Source organism: Hylobates moloch, unplaced genomic scaffold (genome assembly GCF_009828535.3).
Source record: "Hylobates moloch isolate HMO894 unplaced genomic scaffold, HMol_V3 SCAFFOLD_1, whole genome shotgun sequence".
In the NCBI taxonomy this organism is placed as follows: Eukaryota; Metazoa; Chordata; class Mammalia; order Primates; family Hylobatidae; genus Hylobates; species Hylobates moloch.
Window position 1 is genome coordinate 60,687,916 of NW_026652276.1, and position 7,809 is coordinate 60,695,724.

Sequence of the window (7,809 nt, forward strand, 5' to 3'; positions counted from 1 at the left end):
AGTGACTGATGCATAGAGTGTCTATGTGTATATAGGAATTGGAGGATGAGCTATAGGGGAAGAGGTGGAAAAGGGAGCAGCTGAGAAGTAAGGCTAGAAAAGTTAGCCAGGGAAAAAATCATGAATGAGCTTTTATAAAACATGTTAAAGGAGGTCAGACTACCCTGAAGTTAATGAGAAGCCACTGAAGGATTTAAACATGCAACTGAAGGTTACGTGATCATGATATGTTTACTGAAGATAATTCTGGCTACAGTATGGAAAAAGTTTAGAAGATAATCAATGTCTAGTGTCTCACACCCATAAGATGGCTACTATCAAAAACAAACAAAAAAACAACAGAACAAGCATTGGTGGGTGAGGATGTGAAGAAACTGAAACCCTTGTGCACTATCGTTAGTAACATAAAATGTTGCAGTCACTGTGAAAAGCAGTATGGCCCTTCCTCAAAAAATTAAAAATAGAATTACCACATAATCCAGCAATACCACTTCTCGATATATACCCAGGAGAATTGAAAGAAGGATCAAAGAGATATTTGTACACCCATGTTCATAACAACATTATTTACAATATCTAAAACATGAAAGCTAGCCAAGTATCCATAGATAGACAGATGGGTAAGCAAAATATGATATATACATACAATAGGGTGTCATTCAAGCCTTAAAAGTGAAGGAAATTCTGATACATGCTAACTGAAATAAGCTAATTACAGAAAGATAAATACCACTTGATCCCACTTATATGAGGTACCTAGAATAGTCAAAATCAGAGAGACAGAAAGCAGAATAGTGGTTGCCAAGGATAGGGAGAAGAAAAAAGGGTAGAGAGTTTCAGTTTTGCAAGCTGAAAAGAGTTCTGGAAATGAATGGTGGTGGTGATGGTTGCAAAACAATGTGAATGTTTTTAATATTAGTGAACTGTACACTTAAAAATGGTTAAGATGGCCACGCACGGTGGCTCATGCCTATAATCCCAGCACTTTGGGAGGCCGAGGTGGGCAGATCACAAGGACAGGAGATCAAGACAATCCTGGATAACACGGTGAAACCCTGCCTCTACAAAAAATACAAAAAAAGTAGCTGGGCATGGTGGCATGTGCCTGTAGTCCCAGCTACTTGGGAAGCTGAGACAGGAGAATCGCTTGAACCCAGGAGGCGGAGGTTGCAGTGAGCCAAGATCGCACCATTGCACTCCAGCCTGGGCGACAGAGTGAATTTCCACCAAAAAAAAAAAAAAATTATGTCATGTGTATTTTAACAAACCTTTTAAAAACCAAAAGCGATGACTGGGCATTAGTTTAAAAGGTTATTGCTGAGATGCAGGCAAAAGGTAAAGATGGCAGCTGAAATGAGACAAGAGAAGTATTGATGAAGAGAAATAGGTTGAATTAAAAAATACTAGGGTTACAGTTAACAAGAGTCTATTGGTGATTAATTTTAGTCTTGGGTGAAGGAAAGTAAGGAGTTAAGCTATTTCCCAGATTTCTAGTGTGAGCAACTAAGGTGGATAGTGATGACATGCATTGAGATAGAGAACAAAGAGGAGACAGACTTGGTTGGGGTTGCGGGTGGAGGACATAAGAGGTTCACCTTCAAAGGCATTGATTTTGAGGTATTTGCAGGGAATCCAAGGGGAGTTGTCTTGTTAGGGAACATACTTCATTATTTCTGGACAGATCTTGGAGCCCTTATCATGTGGAGGATAATTAAAGGTGTAGGACCAAGGGTAGTTCATGGATGTTTATTGTCTGTCTGCCAGCATATTCTCCTTAATTTTTTTGAGTATTTTGCATTTCTTCACCAATAATCCATGTGATTTGGATGGGGCTCCACCCAAATTTGTCCCCAAGGATAGAATATGAAACACACCTGGCCACAGTGATTGGGGTGTAAGGTTGGCAGCCTCAACTAGTAAAGTAAGTGTCAGTCTAAGGATGTGTGCAGGAGTTGCTGACTAAGAAATAAAAGTCTACTCCACTCAATGCCATTAGACTAGGAACCTATGAAAAATATGAACCAGGAACCAGGTTTTCCTAGGAACTAGGAAAAATATGAAATTAGAGCTTTTGAAGCCATCTTGCCACCATGAGGATGACAGCAACTGGAGGCCATCACATTGAGCCTGAGAAGGAATCTAATATATAAGTTTGAGATGAAGGGTAATTGAGTTCTTTTTATGTCATTTCAAATCTGAATCCAGCCATGCCTGAAGCAAGACCAAAGACTAGGCATTTCAAATATGTCAGCCAATGAAGTGCCTGCTTTTCTTATATCAGTTTGAGTTGTATCCTAATGAATATAGGCAGTCCTTGCTCCGCATAGTAGTGCAGGACCATAAAAAATGACTTTACTACCAGGTGCGGTGGCTCATGCCTGTAATCCCAGCACTTTGGGAGGGTGAGGCAGTGGATCACTTGAGGTCAGGAGTTCGAGACCAGCCTGGCCAATGTGGCGAAATGCTGTCTCTACTAAAAACACAAAAATTAGCCGGGTGTGGTGGCGCATGCCTGTAGTTCCAGCCACTCGGGAGCTGAGGTGGGAGTATTGCTTGAAACCAGGAGGTGGAAGTTGCAGTGTGCCAAGACCATGCCACTGCACTCCAGCCTGGGTGAGAGTGAGACTCTGTCTTAAAAATAAATAAATAAAAATGACTTTACAAGCTGAAACTCTGAAAAGTTGGTCCAAGACCTTTAGATTTTTTTTTGTTAAAATATTAAAGAAGACTCTTATTTTGAGAAACTAAAAAACTATAAAACAAATATTTATTTAGTATACTAAAATTTATTAGATAATTAAGCGTTCAAATGTTGTATTTCTTTGTAAAAGTATATCAAAAGTAGTTTGGACAAGCATTTTTTCTGTCTTAGTGAATTACTATACTCCTTTATAAGTTTGGATCACCTTCCAACATTTTACCTTTTGCCCTTTCAATGCTGTAAAATATCTCTGAGATTTCCTTTAATTTGAAGGGTTTTTGTCTGTTTTTCTGTTGCTTTTTTAATTACACGCATATATTTAACAGTACAGTTTTACATAGAATGCTAAGAGCACTTTCTTCATATTTTACAAAAAGGCTTGAAACATACGGACTTTCTATTAGTAATCATACAATAGCACATCCAAATCTAATTCCTAAATAGATGATGGATTATAATTTGTTTAGAATTCAAAGGCTTAATGACAATAATCTGGGGAGGAAAAAGAGTAAGTTTATTTTACATAACTGACCAAAAAATAAATACAAGAAATAGTAAATAGAATTTAATGTGGCCTCATGTGCCCTGAAGCAGGAGGTGCCCGATGTGGAGGGGTAATTGCTATGTCCAAGTAATCTACCTGGAACTTCTGCGACGGCAGGGTCATGGAATCATCAGTCCCCTTTCTGCCAGACATGGTGCTGCCAACTTCCTTAACTCGATAGCCAGGTCTTTTAACATCTGTAAAAACTACTGCAAAATTGAAGTGAGTGCCCTTCTTTCTAGCTTCTGGGTAGACTTCTTTTACCAAGCTTGTCAGTTCTTTCAAGGTTGCATCCATCCAAGCGTAGGTCTGCAACTCTCTGGACTGTACGTTTCCCCGGGAGAAGTCGTCCGTTCGGTGGTGGTGGCCATTATTGGTGGTGAAGATGCGCAGTAGCAGCAAGGCATGTTTTCTCACGCTTGATCGGCTTCTCTGGCTCCTTCTTAATCTCCTCCCGGGTAACGCGCGACTCCACCGCCATCTTCCTCCTACGGCCCGCCTGTTTTTCTTTACTGTGGATATTGTCATCCTTTTTGTCATAACCACTTTACTCTTTTAAGTCTATACATTTGCCTTCATGAAGTTCCTGTGGCTGCCAGCCTCGAGTCTTTTGAATAGCAAGTGTCAACATTCCCAGTCAGCTATTTCTTCTAAAATCCCATTAATGTTCGATTCAAACACTGTGAAGTCATGCCAGTTTCTAAAACACTAAAATCTGCCTTCACTGTCAGGGAAATATTTATCTTCAGTCTCCTTGTAATTACTGATTCCTTTCAGTGCAGCACCTGACTTCAGAGTTTGGCCTGCATGATAGTTGTTAAGCTGATCAGGTTTTTGTTTTCATTACACTGTTCAATCCTAAGTAGAAGTAAATGCTTCATTTTTACCCTAAGCAGCTTTCTGTTCTGAGTGCAACTTAAACTAAACAATGTTGAAGCTACATTACCTTGTTTTTGAATGATCTGACTTCTTCAACATCATTTGTTCACTAGCTTCAGGCAGGCCTAGGTCTCATCCTGTCTTTACTTTGCTGTCTCCATTTTCAAATCTCCTCATCACATTCAATTTCACTTCCAGCATTATCGTTTTTAATTTATTTGCTGCACTTTAATTGCTGTTGGTCCCTTTTCTCTAATACTCATTTCTTTAATGTCATATGGGCTTAATACCAGGAAAGAAGGAGGCCACCCAACTAAGGCTTTGCTGTCTGTGCATAAACTAAATAACAGATGGGCAGTGACCAATCACTAACAGAATTTGAAACAACTGATGTGATTGGTCACTGACCATGATATATGTCTCTTATTTACGTAGAGATTCGTGTACTAAAGAGCTAGCAGTGAAGCTTATACTTTAAGCAGTTACAATTAATACACTGCGTAACCGAAATTTAAACCATGTGGGGTCTAGTGTCATTTAACTGAACAGTAGTAAATGAAATTTGTGCATATGAAAATTGTTCAAAGCATTGACTGCCTTCCTAACTAATGCAGAGATTGTGTGAGAAGAAAACAGAAGAAAACCTAGGAGAGAACCCTGAGGAAAACCAAAGATTTAAGGGATGAGCAAAAGAGAAATCTGCACAGTAACTCATAAAGGGTGGTCAAAGAGGTAAAGAGGAAAACCAGAGCATATGATGTCACACAAGGTAAGAGAAGACGTATTGCAATTGCATTTCCCACTCATTTTTAAAAAATGAGCTCTAATTAACATTCCATAAGATTCACAATTTTGAAGTATACAATTCAGTGGTTTTTAGTATACTCATAGAGTTGAGCAACCATTACCATTATCTAATTCCATAATATTTTCATCACCCCGGAAAGAAACCCATTACCCACTAGCTGTTTACTCTCCATTCTTCCCTCCTTCCAGTCCCTGGAAATCACTAAACTGCATTCTGTCTCTATGACTGTAACTACACTAGATACTTCATATAAGTAGAATAATACAGTATTTGTCCTTTTGTGATTGGTTTATTTCACTTAGCATAGTGTCTCCAGTGATTGTTTTTGTTGTAGCATTTATTACTTTTATAGCCGAATAATATTCTATTGTATGGATATACCAAATTTGTTATCCATTTATCAGATGATAGATACTTGGCTTGTTTCTACTTTTGAACTATTACAAATAATATTGCTATGAACATTTGTGTACAAGTTTTTATGATAATATGTTTTCTAGTTTCTTAGGGATATTTCTTCTCTATTCTTAGGGATATACCTAGGAGTAAAATTGCTGGGTCATATGTTAACTCCCACGTTTTGAGAAACCATGTGAATGTTTCTACAATGGCCATACCAGTTTACATTTCCATGGGAAATTTGTGAAGAGTCTTTTTCAAAAACCTTACATATAAATATTTTTACTCATTTTATTCTTCTAGTTTCTCATTTTATTTAACCATGAACATTTCTTCCTTGCATCTTTGACTTCCTTATTTCACATTTCTAAAGTAATCTCCTAACTATCTATACAATAAATTTTCTTCACATTGCAAATCATTTGTGGCTTTCCTATCCCACACTGTATAGAATTTATTCAAACTATGAAGACCACTGCGTCTTTCATATTTCAAGCCATTTGTCCAGGCTGTTTATAACCACAAAAAAAATCAAAAGTTAGATATGGATAAGCACAGTGACTTTATTTAGCTTCCCTTTCTCTTCAATTAAATTAATTTAATCTAATTTAATAGTCTTGGGAGAAAACTATGCAAAATATAGTAGTCATAGATGGTGCAAAGTGAAGTAAATTGCTTTTTATTTTGGAAGAATCTCAGTTTGCCCCATTTCATTGGATCCCCCGTATTTTCACTGAGATATCAGGACCCTAAATTTTCCTTGGATTTACTCCTCACTCTCTGTCAATCATGCACCTTTTTGATGCAATTAGGGTATCTGCCACTTCTTATATTGCAAGGAGTGAAAGAGTTGGTATACCTGAAATAGAATGTCTCAAAGCAAGCTACTTTTTGTGCTTTTTACTTATTGGGATTTTTCAAAAAGTTTTTAGTTTGGCATTATGGCTCAAGCCTGTAATCCCAGCTACTCAGGGCAGGAGGATTGCCTGAGGCCAGGAGTTCAAGACAGCCTGGGCAACATAGTGAGACCCTTTTCCTCTTATAAAAAAAAATTGCCAGAACAAATGCCGAATGTCACGTGTCAGGATTGTGTTGATTTTCTCAACTAACAGATATCATGTGGAATAGCATCTGCATTGAAAAATCACCACTTGATTGGGAGGCCGGGGTATGCAGATCACTTGAGGTCAGGAGTTCAAAACCAGCCTGGCCAACATGGTGAAACCCCATCTGTACTAAAAATTAAAAAAAAAAAAATAGCTGAGCATGGTGTTGGGCGCCTGTAATCCCAGCTACTCTGGAGACTGAGGCAGGAGAATCTCTTGAGCCTGGAAGGTGGAGGTTGCAGTGGGCCAAGAATAAGTTTACAGTAATTCTACTGACATTCTCTAAGACTCTCATCTGCACAAGGCAAGGAAAGGGGTTCTATAATGGAGATGTGACAGGGATCACTACCTATGTTTGTTAGCATATGAATTCAGTTGCTGGAGAGAGATTCACAATGATACAGGAGTAAACAAAATAAAAATTTCTTTCCCATTCAAATGAAAGTCCTTGTGTAAGCAGACTAGAGCTAGTATGGTTATGCTATCAATGACCCAATTCCTTCTATCTTATTGCCACATTGTCTCTATGGTGGTGCCTTGGGTCTGCATTTCAGCCAGCACAAAGGAGAAAGAAGAAGGGATAGACACATCACTTTATTTTAATGACAAGATCCAGGAGTTGTTCTCATCACTGTCGCTCACATCCCATTGGCCAAAACTTAGTCACGTGGTCATATGCAGCTGCAATGTGACAGGAAATGTAGTCTTTTTTCAGAATGGCTGTTACCCTAGGTAAAATTTGGAGATATTATTTCTGTGAGAGAAAAAGAGTACAGCTACTGGAGGATAACTAGTGGCTACTGTCGTATCATTTGATGTCTTTCAAGTCTTTGATGCTGATGAATCTCTGCAATTCCCCCAGTGTGCAGTTGTACTTTTGGTAAGAAGAGGAAGCTCAAGATTTGACCTTTTCTCCCATAACGACCCTCATTTTGGGGGTCAGAAAGGAAATATGGACATTCACTCATCTCTATATGAAGGAAATGTGGAAACAATCACAGGATGCTTTTACAAACCTATAAGTGCCATTGTGACAGAATTAGGCCCGCAAATCCAATTGTCACCTAAATTGCATGTGTCCCAGATTCTGCCAGATACATCACAGTGACATTCTGCATTGTGTTCATTTATATTCAGGAGCCAATACTCCCTGAAAGATCTGGCTATTTCCCATCTCCCACTACACAGTTACCATGGTAAATGACCAAAGATACTTCTGGAGAAGGCTGGGAGAAAGATTTATAGGAAGTATTTCTGATGATATCACAAGGTCCTTCTTCAGGTTACCTGGCTTCCTCTATATTCAATGTTTGGAAATAAACCCAAGTTTCAGAATTGAGTGAGCAGCTATCATGACATCATGGTAATTCAC

The 7,809-nt window shown here is 38.5% G+C and overlaps 1 pseudogene; it reads right to left on the minus strand.

Moving 5' to 3' along the window:
• Positions 1–3,266: 3,266 nt before the first annotated feature.
• On the minus strand, positions 3,267–3,747 carry LOC116809509 (histone deacetylase complex subunit SAP18-like; annotated as a pseudogene).
• Positions 3,748–7,809: the final 4,062 nt, after the last annotated feature.